Raw genomic sequence first — 18,425 nt, 5'->3', positions numbered from 1 at the left:
ATTTCAACTCTCAGAGAAGAGATAGGGGAAAGAAAGAATGAAAACTCAGAAGAGAACATCTGTGCAATAGGAGGAAAATATTCTCTTTTGTAGTGTCTGGGCCATGCAATTTATCCTACAAGTTAAAAAAAATAAATAAATAATGGAAAAAAAGAAGTGGTTTTTTTGGATATGAAGGTGGGAACTGGAAAAAAGCTGATGAGTCATAGAAAACAGAATTACATGTCTTCATGTCATGATTTACACTGTGTTTTGCTCATAAATCCAAGTACAGCTTATTACTGGAATTGCAGTACATCTCTGATACTGGGAAAGAGAATTTCAGTAGAGAATAGTGAGAATCATAATAAAGTAAATTGTTTATACCTTTTCTTTTTCTTTATAGAAAGAACATGAACAAAAAATCTATTTGCGATTGAAGTAATAACTCTGGAAAACATATGAAACTATTTGTTTCAAAAATCCAAGAATTTATCTGATTTGTTGTGTCATTTATTAGCTTTCTTTAAGCATCCATATGAGCAACATCAATTGGACAGCATGAGGGGAAAATTACAAATAACTGGTACATAAAGTAGCTTGGGAGAGGTGAAAAAATGTTTATGGATTTAATTATTATTTGTTGTCTCAACCTGGCCAATTTAACTGCTTAATAATTATTTGTTAAATAATTGTGACTATTGATCACCTTTTCAAGAGTTTAAATCTGCTCTAGGCAAACCACACAGACAATTCCTTTTTTTCAAACACATTTTTTCAAGTAACTGTTTCTGTATGTTTCTGCTGGTAGACAATGGGCCAGGCCTTTGAAATATTTAAGAGTTACTAGGGATGTAGAACGTAACATATTTTAGGAGCTGCCTGTAAGGAGCCATGTGAGTCCTTACCCTTATATTAAGAAAGTTAACAATAGTGTTGTGGAACTGATGTATCAAGAGTTTCAGTATTGTTTACATTAAAGAAGGGATTTTAGGGGATGGAATAAATTTAAAAGGAGTTTTTCAGAAAAACATGGATCCATTTGCATTTTGTATAAGATGATAGTATTCTGCTTAAATAAAATAATAAAGCAAAAAGTAGGCACAACAGGTTAGACTTTAAATGTTGTTTCAAAACCAAATAAACATGAAACAAAAATTTCAAATTATTAACAAAATGTAATTATTTTCTCTAATCAAGCTTTTATTTTAAAGTAGTTGTTTTGGCCACTGTAATGCAGCAAAATGGATATTGTTCAAATTAAGAATGTAACCCAGATATTCTCTGTGCTAAGTCATCAAAACCTAGAATGAATTTTCTTCTCCACAGAAAAATACTTCCACCCTTTTTTTGTTTTAATCATATATCAAACAAGAAAAAAAGAGGTGCAATTATTCCAAAATTAGAATTTCATATATGGAAACAGGGTGTAGTATCTGCTGTTCATATATGGCAGTATCCTCATGTTCCCACTCCTTTTAAAGCAAGGGCAGTCCTGGCTAGGCAGCTCTCTAAAATATATGCAAAAAGTGGCAAGGGAAATTTCCCAGCTCTACTAGGGGATGTAACTTATGTGAACAGAGCTGTTGCTTTGTGGTTTATGGTGACTTGAGTCACTCCCATGCTTCTGACAGTTTTATGTCAGATGCAAACTACTGGTATTATGATCAACGGCATCAAAGCTGGATATGTTACATACCTAACATTTAGTGGAGCTAATGTCTCCTAATAAAACCTAGATATTTGTATGCTAATAAAAATATGCAAAGATATATAGTTGGATCACTTATAAAAGCACAGCTAATATGATTCTGATAAACTCTTCATGTAAAATACAATCAAGCAGAAACTTATCTAACCTTACATGGCCCAGTGATTTGAGTTCCTTAAGTTTTTTGATACACAATTTAAATGGCTTTTCTCACTAGGCATCTGTATGTAAACAGAAACAAAAATTAATCACTTGTGACTAAATTTGTGATGCTAGGTAGGTAAGCAACAATTTTTTGAGAATATTTCATCCTAAGAACTGGAACCAAGTTTTCTAAACAGTCCCCTTTTAGGTACCTAGACAAAGAAGCCAGATTTTCCTCAGAATTTCTTAGTTGTACATAAGCTGATATGTGGGGAAGGAAATAGATTTAATAAAAATACATGAGATGCACAGTTTGGCTTAACACAGCAGTTTCCTGTACTTGAGTCAGAGCTCTTAGTATCATTTGTACTAAAGAATATTATTGCAATTTTAATATGTAATTAAAGTGTTCATATATTTTAAAACATTTGTCCAGCACCCGTGTTATTTTGAAGGGCAAACACAGGACACGTAAGCATTGCTTTTTTAGGTACTTCCTAATGGTCCTTTCCAGAACTTTATTCATTTGCAGCGTGGTACTGGCTGCCAGCTCGCGTGTGTATAATTTGTACGTACTGTTCATTTCATTTTAGAACATACTGTTTCAACAACATGGCTTGTGTCATCATGAGAACCTCGACAAAGGGTTACCCAGAGCTCATGTTAGCCAGCCAGAAAAACGGGGCTGTGAAACAAAATTGTTACTGAGACTAACTTCTGAAAGCAGAATGTGAGAGAGGGCATGATTCTTCAGTCCTCTTTCAGTCTGTTACTGCTGACATGGGGAACACCTTTGTGAGAGAAAGGAGGCAAATACAAATTCTGAAAGGAAAATGAACATTCTGAACAGTTTCAGCTACATGCCTATAACCTTCTCAAATGTTATCTTTGCATGGCCATCGACCCACAAGTAGGAGCAGTGCTTCTGTAGTGTAATACCTGCTCTACTGGTACTTTCTCATGCCAGTTTATGAGTAGTGACTCCAGCATTGTTGTTTTCTGGATGTGCTTTCACACTACCAGGAACGTGACTCATCAGAACAATGCTCTCAGAAATATATTCTTCATGTTTGTGCACGTGGGATGAAATTGCAGAAAATTCACAAGTACAGGATGCTCTCTTCTGGATAAAAACCCTGGTGTTTTATTCTGGTAAAATAATTAATGTAATGTAACGTAGTCATATCAACTTAGCACCAGCCCCTTTCACTCTTCTATGAAAGGTGTTACAGGGGCTGAAAGCAGTGTTTATTTCCTGCCACTAAATGTAAGACCTGAAGTGTTAGTCCTCATTTAGGGTCAAAAAACTGCACACCCCTACCCCAAAAACACATATGGTGAAGTAAGCCTCACCCTAGCTCGTGCCTCAGAACAGATACGACGTGCTGGAGGCATGGCCAAAACTCACCAGATGCTGCAAGCATATGATTCCTCCATGAGAGTTTATATGGTACAGCTGTCTTTAAATGTTTCTGTAATTGAAAAGACTCTAGCATCTGGTCCTTTGCTTATTACTCTTAGAACAAATAGTCACGATCTGAAGTCTACTTTTAAATAATGCAGGAAAAAAAATTAATTTGAGCTGCTAAGGGTACATTCCTCTCAGATGACCTGCTTGGAAGTACTTGTAAAAATGGAAGTAGACTCTGTAATTTAAAAAAAAAAAAAAAAAAAGGAAGTGGAAAACAGCTCCAGTAGGGAATGATATATGTATGCATACAAATACCTTTATAATTTTAAATGTAGGTGGATGAAAAAGCAGTGGTGTGTAGTTTTTATAACTTTCAGCTATAGAGTGTATTACTCTTCCCTTTACATGTTATTGTGTAATTCAACTCCACCACCAACAGTTGCAGACTTCCTGCTGTCATGAGGAAAACAGGATATGCCCTATGGTACCCCCTGCAGGAACCCTTCCCTGGACCACTCATTCCTCTGATAACACTTGCAGGGTTCCCACTGATTTCAGTTATTCCCAGATAGTACTCCTGAAGAACACCAGACTTTTGCACCTTACTACTTCAGATTTATGGATGAACGCTGTTATATGATGATCATTAATTTAGGCAAACCTCCTTTTAAATCCTTTATTGAATAAACAGGAGTCATAATAATTCCTTTTTTTCTTTTTATTTTCTATCTTTGGGGGGGGGGGGGGGTGTATGTACCTAAGTTCTGGAACAACTAGATGATTTAATCCTCTATGAAGGCACCTTTGAAATGGTGGGTAATCTGACATATTACGTGAATTGAACCAGGCTGAGTCAAGGATGGAATTTCATTATTTGTCCATGTAAGGCTGACAAACTATTTTAGAGGAAGATTTAGTCTGGAAATGCATTTCTGTAAAGGTACCTAGTTCCTCGACCACATCCTAAGCCTCTCATATCATGATTGGATGCCGTAAAGCAAGGCCTTAATTATTGTGATTGAAAAAGGTAGTTTCAGAGTGGTTAGCTTTTTGAGAGGCTGAGATAACCTTCAAGGAAAATCAAAATAAAAGCAACTGTAGTTCCCCCAAGCTCTTCAAAGCACCTTATGTGATTTAAAAATAAGCTAGCATTAGCTTAAAAATGTTTGGGAATAATAAAAAAGCATTTGCATTTTCTTTTTGATAATAGTATGTGTCTTTTTACCATATGGCACAGACCTATGTGTTTTGCTTCAGCAAGTAAAAGACCAAGTTTGTTACTGAAGACGTAGCTTTGCTCATAATTTTTAAACACATTATTGTAATCATCAAAATTATCAAAGGAAAGTTGTAGGTACATCAACTATTTATTTAACCATGTTTTAAATGGTGACAGAGATTCATTTTGTTCTTCAAGAATGTCAGAATCACTGTTGTATTTTGGTTTTGATTAAAGTCTTCCTAGGTCAAAAATATAACTTTCTGTCTTTTAAAGGAGGGAGTGCATTATTATATATTTTTATATATATAAAAAGAAGTGGTTCTCTGATATTACCAAAGTACAACAGCAGTAGCTCTCCACTAAGTGCTTGCAATTCTGGGAGTAAGTTCTAATGTAAGCTCTATAAATATGTTTTTCCTTTCCAAGACTGATGCAAAGGTAGTTTATGCTTTCCTGTCACAATTGGCCTTCCATTTAACAGCATCTTATAGTGATGAATTCCCTTTGAAAAAAAAAAATTGAACAAGTGTCCTGCTTTGCAATATAAGAAAAAAAAGGTATAGACACCACCCACAGATGGTAGATAGGTACAGCCATGGGTGCTCATCTTTTATGCTTGGGGTGTGAGGGTGTGTTTAGGTTTGGTTGAAGAATGTTCAGGAAGGACCAACCAATACACATCAGTACTTTCATACTTCTTGAGTAATGGATTTCACTGTGTGATGGAATTGTTCCTCTTCTTGTACAGGGTGTTTATTTAGTATATTGTTTGAATTCTCATAGTTAAGTAAACATGGACTAGTGGCACAACTCATTGTGATACAACTATTAAGTGGTGGAAATAACGTACTAAATCTATATGTTGTATCGTTTAACACAGTCTCAGTTGATTGTATCTTACTGAAACTTGTCTCCTCAAGCAACTATATGTTACCTGACAACAATCATTTTAACAAATACTCCACACACACGTTTTTTTCTGTTGCTTGTCCAAGATTCCTCATTTTGTAGGTCTCTCATCTACGCAATACGTTCCCTAAGGTTAAGAATGAAAGAGGTCTCTACTACAGACACTCTTGATTGAAATAGCAGATAAATTGCTGCAGTAATGAGAAAATTTCCTTTTCCCTAGATAACTCAGCTGCTTAGCATTGAAAAAAAAATTGAGATGAAGATTCTTTGTGAAATAAAGAAATTAAGGATAATTTCTTTATGATCAGAATTTGCTAATGAGACTACTATGGAAATGAAGAGCAAACCCATTATTTTAATGGAAGTACGATCAGGCTGTATTATGAGACTTATGCTCTCAATAAAAGAGACTTGTATAAACACTGTGACATGCAATGGCTTTAGAAAATGCTGCTGCATGTCTGGAAGAAAGTGGTTAAAAACACATGATGAAGTTAACCTAAATCTTTCATTGGCTTAAAAAATAGGTCAAGTAATACATTACTAGCTCCACTCTAAGCCTGTACACAATCCATACATTCCAAAGTGAAAGAGGTTTTGGTTAACATTCCTATATCTACTTTCATTCATGGTATCTCTCGGTTAAAATATTTAGCTTTTCATAAATGTGACTCCCTTTTGCTTTCTTTAAAGGGGAAATTCCTGTGCTCTTTAACCATATTAGTCTCTTACTAGAAAGACGCTTGAATAGATCATTTATTTTACCTGAGTTTTAAAACTAAAACGTTGGCATGTGTTAATGCAGTAATTACCACGCAGTTTATATGTGACTTGCAAACAAATGTGTTTCTCTTTCCCCAGTCTTTGACTCGTAGAAGTAAAGTATCACGAAGCGTTCTGTAAAGCGTTTGGCAGACAGCGTGCGACACGTCGAGACGTTTGTTAAACACAGGCACACAGGAGGTGTGATGAAGGTCGCATGCACTTTGTAGCTTCGTTTATACAGCCAAGTTCAGCCTGTATCTCTGCGTACTCTCTTCTTTGGTGGCAGCAAAGTCTAAAGAACAACTTGACATTTAGTGCAATTTCTGACAGCAGAGGTTTGGGGGATGTCGCCTACCAAAATGGAGGGCTGACTCTTCTCGGGAAGCACTGCCCAACTCTGTTTTTTTTTTCTTCCTCCCAAACTGTATTTATTTGCCACGTGGGCAGACAGCATGGCTTTGATGAGCCGGTTTGCTCCCGATCCTGGAAGCGCTTCCCCCCGCTTGCCCTCCTTCCCCCGCGGCTCAGCCCTGGCACAGCCGCCGGGCGCTCTGGCACAGCCGCCAGGGATGCTCCCCGCTCCCGGTGGCCTGGGAGGCTGGGGCCGAGGATAAGGAGACGTGCTGGGAGCCGGGGGGGGGCAGCGCCAGCCCGGGAGCAGCCGCAGGTGCCGGGGCTGCTGCCCTTCCCGTGCCGCCGACCGCTGCCGGGAGCATCCCGGCTTTTCCTTCAAAATAGCAGTAATAATAATAATAATAATAATAATAATAATAATAATAATAATAATAATAATAATGTTTCTAGCGCGTGTTTTTCGGAGGAAAGGCTGAAAACATAAGCTCTAAACCGACAAGTACTGGTGTCGCCAGTAGTGGAAGCGGCCCTTCCCCCCCCTCCCCCCCCATTATTACAAGGCAGCCGAAGGGGGAAAGGAAAAAGAAAAAACAAAAAGAAAAGTGTTATTTTTAAGCCACCGCCGTTTTCATTAGGTACGGGTCCTCCGGTGCTGTCGCTCGTAAGTTTGTTTCCCGGGGGCTCTGCGCCTTCAGTCAGATTAATTAGAGAGGGCAGGAGGGGATGCGATTCGCGTACGTGCGGTGCGGCCGCCCTTGCCCTGCCCTGCCCTCGCCGGGGCGGGGGGCGCATCCCTGAATGCCCGCATCCCGCCCTGCCTCCCTGCCGCCCTCCCCGCGCCGGGGGTTACAAAAGGGTTAAGAAACTTGGCTGGAGAGATGAATGGCGCGGCGCGGGGAGGAGCCGGGCTGCGCCGCGGCGGGCGAGGTGGAAGGCGGAGAGGGAGGATCGCGGCTGCGGGTTAGGCTTTGAAAGTCAGCCTCGCAGGCATTGCAGCAGAGCCCCGAGCCGCGGAGAGCAGCGCAGCGGAGCTCGGCTCGCCCTGTATGTGCACGGGGATGCTCGGGGCGGGGGGGAGACGCGCGGACTCGGGGGTGGCGGGAGGCGGCGCGTCCTGCCCTGTCCAGCCCTGTCCTGTCCTCCAGCCGCGGGCACCCCTCCGCTCGCCTCGGCTCCGGCAGCCGTCGCTCCCCGGAGCTCAGCGCCGGTACCAGGGCGGCGTGCGCGGCGGCTGCGGCCGGAGCGGCTCCGGGGGGCTCGGGCAGCCCGCCCGGGAGAAACCGCGGCGGCTGCGGGGTGAGTGCGGCGCTGTTCCGCCGGGGAAATGGCCGAGCGGGGCGGGCCGGGGCCGCGCTGCCGGGTGGCGGCACCGGGGAACAATGCCGAGGTGAGCCCGGCGCGGCGGCGGCGCCCGCCCCGCGGCACCCCCGGTGCAGGCGGAAAGTTTGCCCGGCCGCGGTGGGTTCGGGGGAGCCGCCGGAACGGAAAAGTTACTAGTCCGTCCCCCCGGGACCCGCGAGTGTTTCGCCGAACGCCGGCCGCACGCCCGGGCCCCCCTTTCGCAGGGACCCCTCCCGGTGTGAGCGATCCCCGGGGCCGCACGCTCGGTGCGCAGCGGCTGCGGCGGCGCGGGCACACGGCCTCGCTCCCGGGGCTGCGGGCAAGGCCACGCCGCCCCCGCCGCCTCCCCGGCCCTGGCGCTGCCCTCCCGCCGCCACCTGCGGGCCCGCAGCCAGCCCGGGGCTGCCGCCGCCGTCCCCGCTCGGCCGCGGCTCAGGCTCGGCTCCCTGCGCCCCCCAAAGATGCCTTCTCATCGCTTCGGGCTCCTTAGGGACGTCGCTGTTTCCCTTCTAGACTAAAGGTTACTTTTCCAGACGTGGTTTTCTTGGGGGGTTTTTTTGTGTCCCCGAAGCCCTCTAAAGGTGAATTTTAAAATTTTTTCTCCCCCGCACTTCCACCTTCCGTTTTTCCCTACGGAACACGTTGTTTGGGGCTCTTCTTTTTAAGTGCCAGTGGGTGATTAAGTTGGAAGGTAGTGAAACCTAAGGGAACGTAGTATGGGCAGAACGAGGGGCAGCGTTGTAGTGAGCAGCCAGCCTTGTGTCTGTGCTGCACCTTTCTTCATCTGTCTTGTGTATCCTGGTGATTTACTGGGCTTTTAATTTAAAGAAGGATTCAGCTAAAATGCTTGACACGTGTTGAAGGTGTTGGAAAAAACAGTGGGATTTCTGGCTTTGGGATTATGTTGTTGTTAAGGCTGAAGTGGAAGTTTTCCTCTTTTGTCTCGTCTTTCTGGAATCTGTAGACTATATTATTCCTTGTTTTATTTTGAGGGGACCTGCTGCAGTGTCAGACAGCTCACAGGCTGATTAGAATTTAACTGAGTCATGGCACTATAAATGTTCAGAGATACCGTAAAGCTTTATTTAACAAAGAGTGCGAATCCAATCTGTGAAGACCTATGGGGAGGAAGCAGTCACTTGTGGAAGGGGGGTGGTGTATTCCTGAGCAAGTAGGAAACGTTTTCTTTAATACTCAAACGTTATTTACTGTTTCTAGGGCTGACTGAACACATGAGAGAGTGACACATAAGGATGCCAGATGACAAAAGCTCTCTGAGCTGAGGGTATTTTGTGCTTGGGATCAGATTTAATGGCATCTGAATAATTCTTACTATATGGGCATCAGTAGCTAACATCTTGGAAGGCAAAAGTTCTGATAGAGAACGGTGTTCAGGCAGGTTTGGGGTTTTTGCTGTCTGAGGCAGCTGTCTTCCCAAACTTGTGGTTGAGAAGTTTTACTTGTTGTTCTGTCAGTGGTCTCCTGAGATAGAGTTGACATGGACTCCAAAGCAAGCAGTGAGTTAGTTGTGAGTGAAGTGCATATGTAAGGGTGTTTGTGTTCTGTGAGTGGGATGGAAGAGGTGAGGAGTAGTGACTGCATGTTTTGGGCAGGGGTGAAATCTGACCTGCTGCTAGATTGCCCTGTGCTTCTGGGTCATCTAATGAGCAAGAGCTATCAATGGCTTTCAGGTTTTTCTAGGCCATGCATGCAGAGAGTACAGCATGCAGTCAAATGCCAAACCATGCTGGATTGAGGTTTTGGGGTTTTTTCCCCCGTTAGCCTTGAGGTAGAAAATTGCAGATGAAAACATGCTCTTCTTCTCTGCTCCCCATACTTGTTTCATTTTATAAAGTGAAAGATGTGCTAACCAGAATTTATTACAGTCATAAAAACGATGTTAATAAAGAAGTAAAAGTAAATAATGTTTTTATATTGTAAACTTAAAAGGGTGATCTAATCACTGGCTGCATCACCTGTGGTGTTTCATAGTTGTGTTCGGGGTAAATTTGTTCTGTAAAAGGTATCAAGGAAAAATTTTTTAAGTGACTCAGTAAAGATTGTAGAACTCAAACGTGAATTAACTTTATGGTGATCGTATTTGCCTGTAGTTTTGCTTATTGCGGGATTTGCTTAAAAGAATTGACAAAGTCTTGCTTGCTTAAAGCTTATTTTGTCTCTTCAGAGCTAACTTTATTTTTCAGGCTTTGAACATTGGCAAAAAGTTTATATAATGTCAGCTTTATTATCACTGTTAGTGGGAACACTGTTAATTCTACCATTGACAGTGTGGGACATGACTATAATAAAAGATAAACTCTGTTTTGCATTGTGCCAAGCACATGTATAAACTTGCCCAAGGCAAAGCCAGGGAGTCGCATTTCCCCCAGTCAGCTGTCCTGCTCTAGGGCTGTGCTTGACACCTCCTTGCAGGGCTATCAGAGAAGACATGAAGACCATAATATTTTTATGAATTATCATTTTAGAATAGATCTTCAGAGCTTGCCTGTACCTCAAACCCCAAAAGTCTTGTGGTTGTGTTTCTTTTTCCTTTATGTGAATGTACAGGGAGTGGAGGGGATCCAGAAGGGAGCCTGGGGAGAGCGTGGGGTTCCCAGCTGGGTGCCTGGTTTGGGAGCACAAGCCCCTCTTCCAGAGGGGGTTTGGTGGCTGCCGTCCCACGCATGGGGCCTGCAGGCAGGGCAGGGCTCATCTCCCACGTGCTGAGCGATGAGCAGGAGGCAGGGTGAATAGGATAGCTATCCTATGGATTAAAAAGGATAAATACCCTTTTGGGTATTTAAGAAGTGCAAATTTTGCATTGCAGCTCAGGAGGGCAGGCAATGACAGGCAAGCGGAAAGGTACATAGGTAGGGAATGAAGCCTGAACAGGAGGAGGTGGTGTGAAAAGAATATGCATAAATGTACAATAAAGATAAAAACCATAAATTGGACAGTCTGTCTAAACAGTCTTGAACTAAAGACAAAAAGGCTAATGGTAACAGCATTTGTGGTTTGCTCTTTCTTCCTGCCAACAGGCCAAAATGATAAGAACAGTAACTCTGAGCTGTGCTGGCCTTCCTGCAGCAAAGAGGGGGAGAGCTAAGGGGAAATTATTTAACAGGATTGTGGCATTGCTTTTGGATATTTTGCTGTTAGGGTTTCACTAGTTACTTTAGAAAACACTGCATTAGAAAACAGCATACGAGGGTTGGCAGGCAGTGCTTTGGGTGAACATCTGGGATCACATGAAAACTTTCCTGTTTCCCAGTGGGAAGATATTCCTTGGGAAAACTGAGCAGAGGTATTCTTTTGGTAAAGATGAATGCCTGCTCTTTAGGGTTTCTGGATTATTTATTTCAAATACTTGGAAATGCTAGCGGACCTATTTAGCACTTGAAAGAATTAATTTGGTAATTTATTTGGCTGTCTGTTGCAGGTCACTTGGCTTGATGGTTGAAGAAGGAGAATAGGAACTAAAACTCATGTAAATAAATATTCATGTGTACAAAGGGGAAGAAGCAGTTGCTAGACATCTTAGCTTGGGTCAACCCCCTCCTGGCATAGTCTTCTCATACTTAAATTGTTATTGGAGCTCATTGCTCTTGTTTAATTGCCTGTCTTGAGTGAAATTTTGTTTTCATACCACTTATTTCTAAATACCATTGCTTTCAGCAGAGGAAAACCAATTTTGCTTATAGACAAAATCAGATTAAAAGCAGAAGCTACAGATCTTCTGTTTTAGTCACTGGTTTCTAAGAGGCTGAGTTTAATGTAGGAAGGAAGCTCGGTGTTGTGAAAGACTTCTGGGGGGATGATCTTCCTCCTCTCAAAAAAGAAGTTGAGGGAGTCCTCGTGAAGAGATCAGGCACTAGATGTAAAATGTGTTCCAGTCTTGGATGAAATTATTATTTGAAAACAAATAAGGGAGTATTTAATTTGTTCCAAAAAGTAGGCAATGAAGTTGACTTCAGTGTGTTGAAATGTGTCCAAGCAGTAAGTCCTGCTCACAGATGAACAGTATTTCTGATCTCATTGGTCCTAGACTTGGTATTGCTGTTCTGATTTTTTTTCCATAGCAAACTTTAAGATTCATAGCTACCTGCTTTCTGCTTCTTCTCTGTGCCCATCCCACTGTAAAAAGAGAGGGAAAGTGAACTGAAAAGGCCTTTTCAGTGATGGCAAAAGCAGGGCTTGCCTCAGGTGTAGAAAGAAATGATGGTTCTTGCTCTAGGAGATGGCCTTGGTGGTGGTGTTTGTGTCATCACCTATCCTTCATCTGGTAGTCCATAATACAAAACAAATCAACATTCCAAAAACTATAAGGTTTGTAAAGCAAGTGGTCCAGATGTGAAGTGTTTGGGAATGAAGTATTATAGAAAAGTTTTTGGTTTTTTTTTTTTCTCCTCAATTTTTAAAACATATTGAAGGAATATGGATTTTTTTTTTCCCCGAAGTAGCAAATTTTGTTGTCTTTGAACTGAAGTCTCATAAACCTTTTGTAGTCACTTGGAACAACACAAAAAAGACTATTTAATGCTGACCTAAAGAAATCCCATCTATATGTTGAACCTTGATGGCAATACTGTATGGAGTGGGTTTTTGTGCGTTGTTTTGTGTTTTTTCCCTACTAGATAGCAATCTGTCTTCTCTTGGAAGTAGGAATGATTAAATTCACCCATTTGTCAGTGGTGACAAACACTTTGTCTACCTCTATAGTATAGAATAATAATACTGAAATTAACTATTTTTCTCAAATTCAGGTGACTTGAAAAGATGAGTATGTTTTTTTAATAGTGCTGCTTTCTTCTGCTCTGTGGGATCTCTTGTCCTGTTTTTCATTGGCCACAAAAGATTGCACATCCAGCTTATTTACCCTTTCAGTAAAATGCAGTTGAGAAGGCTTTGAAATATGTTTATTAGCACCTTTGTCACTGTACCTGTCATGTCTCCATTTATTTTTACTGTGGTGGTCGATTTTTTTCCCCCCCAATTGAATACAAATGTTGAGGATTGCGCCCCTTCTGTGGTGCAACTTACCTTTTCATTTTGTGATGTATATGGAAGAAAGATTTAAAATAGTGTCTGCATATAGTTTTCTGGAGTATTTACTTATTTTTCAGCTTAATTGGCTCTTTTGTTGGGCATCTTTTGTTGGGTCTTGGTGCTGGCAGTAGTCCAGCATGCTGCTGTTATTTCATGTATCTGAAAGCTTTGAATAGGTGTTTTTTTGGATGATGACCCATTGATCAACACCTGTATCTTTTTTCCCAGTTAGCAAGCACATTGCAGTGGTCAGAGTTAGATGTTTTCTCTAATCTGGCTTGAACCCAAGTGGTTTTGTGGAGGAAGAAATGCTCAGATGTGTCCCCAGCAAACACACTTCCCACTCTTCCCTCTCTATCCTACCCACCTGTGGGGTCCTCAGTGTTTAAAAAGCTTTTGTGTGCATTTTTGTGGGAACAGAAGCAAAAGGTGTTGAGATAAGGAGAGGAACTCTCCCATTGCCAAGCAGGAGAGGGGGGGAGTTCAGCTTGGTGGTGGAGAAAGTCTATTTTATTTCATTCTTTAAAGTGTATTTTATTGTGTTTAAATTTAACTAATAAGCTTGCTTCTTGGGTGGTACCTTGATGACCTTTAATAGTGAGGCTTGTCACAGCAACAAGGCTGAAACAGTAGAAATAAGAATGATCTGGGCTAGCCGTTAGTTTGCAACCTTTAGCAACATTTCATTTAAGAATAGTAGACAAGTGCTGAGAACTTTTAAGTTTGTGATTGTAATGGATAACATTTTCTAACTAAAATAAAATAGTGTTGCATACTATTCTTAAATCTCTCAAAAGCAAATATTACAATTTCTACTGGTTTATTTTTTCTAACTAATTTTGTGGCATTTAGCATTACGCTCACCTGTTACACTACACTCTTGTCTTTTCCTTATGTATATGTAAATTAATAGAGGCTCTTTAAAAACTGATTTTGATGTTCATGGGTGCAAGTTTGAAGTGTTAAGCAGTAACCACTACATAGGAAGGAGGGCTTTCATGTGACAGCTGTTTTTTGAATGAAAGGATGGAAAAGAGGACTCTGGCTTAGAGTTGAATGTGGATTTTGTTCTTGCAGAAATAATGTCCCCTTAGTCAGTACAAGTCTAGACAACATGAGTTGTTTCTACTAGTTTTACTCGTGGTTCTGTCTGGAAGATTTTGATTTCTGAAGTTCAGAACGATATTTTTCTTCTGAAATAAAAATGTTACTTGCAGTTCATACTAGCCAAAATAAAGCACTGCTTTCTGTTTCACCACCAGTAAGAAAGTAGATAGAGGCATATTAGGTAGGAAAAAATGATGTGCAGACTTTCATAGGGTGATTTCTGCTGTTTTTTTCAGATCAAGCATGAAATTTTTGAGGAAGAAAATTGATGCGTCCTTGGACTCCTGAAGGAAGACCTTTCCTAATGGAACCACATTCAAGGTAAATAATTTGTTTGGGTTGTTTAGCTTGTCTCTTTGGTTTGGGGTTTGTTCTTTGTCTTGCCAAAGCTGTCAGACAACTGTGTGCCATGTATAAGCCTTTTAGGATTATAATATGTTTTGAAGTGATAAATGTTCAAGGTAATCTCTCTCTTTTTCTGTAAGAGTTGGGGGTTTTTTTATATGTATGCTGATTAAAGAGAAATAAATATTTTTGTAACGTCTGAACTTTTTGTAATTTTCTGTTAAGTTCTGAAAGTTTAGCCCACGTTTGTGAGGTGTCTAAACAGTGAAGAGCTTGATTTACATGTAATTTCTGAGTGAAAGAGAAGATTAAATAACACTTACTGTGTTACCATCTCTCTTATTTTTTAAATAAAACAGATCCAAATTGAGCTTGTGTGGCAAGGGACCGTCACCGTAAAATCATTATTAGATACTACATTGCAATGGCTTGTAGACATTTAGCATCACTGTCATTTTGTTCGGATCTGCTCCCTTGGTTCCCATTTCCTAAATCCTATTTTTCTTTGATACCAGGGAATAATTCCCTGAGTGTTGTCCAGTGATTGCTTATGTATATGCACTTTGGTTTGTGAGTCATTTTATTCACTTGAGTAGCCCCACTGTCCTCGGTGGGCCTACATGCGTGCCTAAGAACTTGAGAATGCTGATGAGCATAAAGAATATAATTTGGGCATGTAATGGTTGACAAGCAGTTGTTGTTTTGTTTCTGGTCTCTCTTAGGACTCATTTGCATTGCCTCCAGTGGCAACTTTTGCGAGCATTAGTAGGGAAGGTCTAGAAGCTGGAGGAAGTCATACCAAATCCCAGCCTGCAGAACTTCTCATATCCATTGTAATGACACAGATTGCAGATGCAAGGATATATTTTTATCTTTTTTTTTTTTAATAAATCCATGTGTTGCATGACTTTACTTGAATACAGTATTGGTCTGTGTAGTGCAGTTTGAGCATCTCCAACACAATAAAATATGGCCAAGTTGAAATCATTAGAAAATATGAAAATATATGTGCTTCTTAAATTGTAGGGATTTGGATTTAACCAAAAGCAGTGCTTTGGAAATAATCAGAAATTGATATGAGAGATCCATTTTTCCCCACAACGTTTTCTATTTGACTTTTCAAAAAAAAAAAAAGGAGTTGAGTGTTACTGTAGTGCATCTTAGTTGCCTGAGCAATTGTGTATACAGAAAAGTTAATGGTATTACTTGCTGGTCTTAGAATCAGTAAGACAGGCACTTTGGAATTAAAACACAAGTAATTAATTAGCAATGTGAAACTGGAGAATTGTTGTGATCAGCAGCAGATGGTCTCTTATACAGCTTTCATAGAACTTAGTAGACAATGGCTTTTGTGGCAACAAGCTTTTTGAAATCTCTCACATCTTCAAAAACAGTTAAAGTAATCCAAAGCTTTGGTTCAAGATTGTTGCCTCTTTTTAAAGCAGTTCTATTTAGTCAGGGTTGCAGAAGCATGAGCTGTAAACAAGGATGTTGCACCACGTATTCAGCTTGTCAGTAAGGTGGTTAAGCTAAACATTTGAGAACATGTTTGTCAGTGTATATACATGGCTGGTAATCCCAACGGTTTGCATTCTGTTTTCTGTTTCTTACCAATATTATAAAGCAGTTATGAGCTTTATCATTCTTTTTTTTTTGGAGTGGGGAATAGGTTTGTTTACTAGTTATGAGCACTAATTGTGAAATACCTCTGTTGGTATACCAAGCTTGCATTGCATACATAAATAGCTTTACTGAGGAGTGCAGTAGTGTCTTGATCAGAGGTTTGTTATTGTTGCTGGAATGAGAGTTCTTGTTTAAGTCAGAGTTCTGGACCCTTAGGGTAGACTTTCTCCAGAAGAGTCCTGCTCTAGAAACATAACTGCTGGTCTTGTTGGTGCTGTGTACCCTTCATGAATTAAGAGACAGTGGAGCAGAAGGCAGCCATGCTTTAGTTGAGCTTGCATAAAACGAAAAGTGTGTAGCTAGAATGTATACATTATGTCCTTGTTTAAGTCTATGCAAGTCTGAGACACTTCAAAGGATGCAACTCGCCTGGAGATGCAGATGAGAATTACAGTCTAATAGTAAGTGTAACTATCTTGTCAAAAGAACAAGATGGTGACTCAGTGTGAGGAGGGTTGGCAGAGGCAGCCTTTAATTGAGGAGAAATTGGTCACTGTAAACCAATTATGTCTTATTTTTAATGATGGGTTTCAGAGAACAGCAAATGAGTGCAGTATGATCTTGGCTGATAGCATGTGCTTTTCTTGTTGGATAAAAACACAAAAGCCTGAGGACATGAAGTTGCAAACAGAAGTTTTCACTTCTTTTTTTTTTCCTCACCCTCCTCTCTCCTCCGAAGAAGAAAAAGCAGGCTATGCCAGTGGAAGAAACTCCACTTTTTTTGTTGTGAAACTGATTAGCGTTTGGACATATTTTGTCTTTGGGGACTAACGTAGTCCTTCGAAATTTGGAAAAGGGGTTGGTAACTTGCAGGGTAGAGAAGCGTCCCTCACTCCTTCTGTAGCTTGGCATTTAATATTTTACAGCAAACTTTTAAGTTTAACATATTTGAACTTGTACTAGATAGGGTTAATAGGCTAGAACAAAAGGTCAAAGCATAAGGCATTAGGCTTAATTAAGGGAGAGCAAGAGTGGCGGGAGTCTGTGACAGTTAAATGGGTTTCCCACAGACTAATGTCTGTTACAGTGCAACCATGCCTCAACTTAAGTGGGTTATTTTGTGCAAAGGGCAGCCGTGATTAGCAGTTTGACATGCCAGACGTTTCTGGGCAATCCCATCTGTTTTAGAGGTTAAAAAGCATACCTTTATGAGCTGATAGATTGATTTGTGTGCCCGTCTGGTAAAGATTAGGAGTCCAAGGCTGATGCTGTAAATGCCAGTTATAGAATATAACTTAGCCGCTCTTTGTTTAAATTGTGGTGCAGTGGGGCCAGCAGCTCTAAAAGTGACCGCACAGCAGGGGTGCCATGGTGAGTGTTTGGAACCAGAAACACTCTGGGAGGAACATTTCCTCCTTCCTCAGGTTTGTTTTGAATGAGAGCCTGTAGGCTTTGGGCGTTCTGTAGTGCTTTGCTTGGAAGTGGAATCTGGCTTAGCGCATTCCCACGTAAGGCTCACGCCTCTTCCTTGCTGCAGTCGCTGCTCGTGTGCTTGTCCAGAAGTTACCTGTCTCAGCACGAGCAGTTCTCCAGTTCCAAGCACAGTTGGCTACAGGACAATTTTGGTACTTGAAAGGTTTCAGCATTTGTCTGAACTCATTATGCCGTCTGTATCCTTCCTGCTCTACTGTTGAACTGGGACGATACATGCCTATTCTGTTGTTTTTCCTTTGTAGCTCTTACTTTCAGGATAGTTTTTCTGATTGTGTCATGAGGTTGCCTTAGAAGCCTAAAATAAAATAGGTAGCACAATAAGTCTTGACTGTGTTTCTCGTCATCTTTATGACTTTGTAAAGTCAAAGTTACATTACTATTAATAAAAGACTATTAATAAATCGTTGATGCAATAAAACTGGTTTTGATAATGTTCAAGGTTCATACACAGTTGAAGGTGATGATCCTATTTTAAAATCAAGTAGAGGTCAGACTGTATTGTAAGATAACTGACTGTGGCCCAAATGGTATGTGATAGCTTCAAGTCAAATGACAGTCTTCCTCACTTAATATAGACATGATTTAGAAATAAATTGTTAACTTAAAATGCATTTTGTGTAACATGCTGATTAACTTCTGGTGCATTTTGTGAAAAGCAGGGAGATGTATATGCATTCACCTGAAAGGAATGCTTAAAGCTCTCATTTTTAAGACACTGTTTAAATTTTCCCTATTCTGTCTCTTTTCCATTCAAGCAGTGACACTTGTAGCTAAATATAGCTGAGACATATTAGAGACAAATTAGCATTTGGCACCTTGCATTTAGCATTTCTACATTAACTTTTCGGATTAGTCACCTGTCTAAAGTTTCTTGGTTTTCTCCTTGCAAACGTGATTATCTTTCCCTTCTCCATTTAAAAGAAATGAAAGTGGTTGATAACAATGATGTGCTATTCATACTATAAAGATTC

General features: G+C 40.8%; 1 protein-coding gene across 5 annotated transcripts in view; it reads left to right on the top strand.

The window, feature by feature from the left end:
- The window catches only part of NRIP1 (nuclear receptor interacting protein 1), a 94,995-nt gene that overhangs the window by 13,625 nt on the left and 62,945 nt on the right, over positions 1–18,425 (top strand). For 3 of the 5 annotated variants that reach the window (XM_039556313.1, XM_039556284.1, XM_039556308.1), the window contains exons 1-2: positions 7,417–7,542; positions 14,229–14,313. The gene's annotated coding sequence lies outside the window, so the exon portion shown is untranslated. Of the gene's footprint in view, positions 1–7,416; positions 7,543–7,691; positions 7,795–14,228; positions 14,314–18,425 lie in introns of those variants that run through there. The other 2 variants (XM_039556294.1, XM_010399533.4) reach the window with 2 other exon arrangements.

This window comes from Corvus cornix, chromosome 1 (assembly GCF_000738735.6).
Source record: "Corvus cornix cornix isolate S_Up_H32 chromosome 1, ASM73873v5, whole genome shotgun sequence".
Classification (NCBI taxonomy): domain Eukaryota; kingdom Metazoa; phylum Chordata; class Aves; order Passeriformes; family Corvidae; genus Corvus; species Corvus cornix.
Note: the sequence above shows the minus strand (reverse complement) of the source record. Positions and strands in the feature narration are given on the sequence as shown.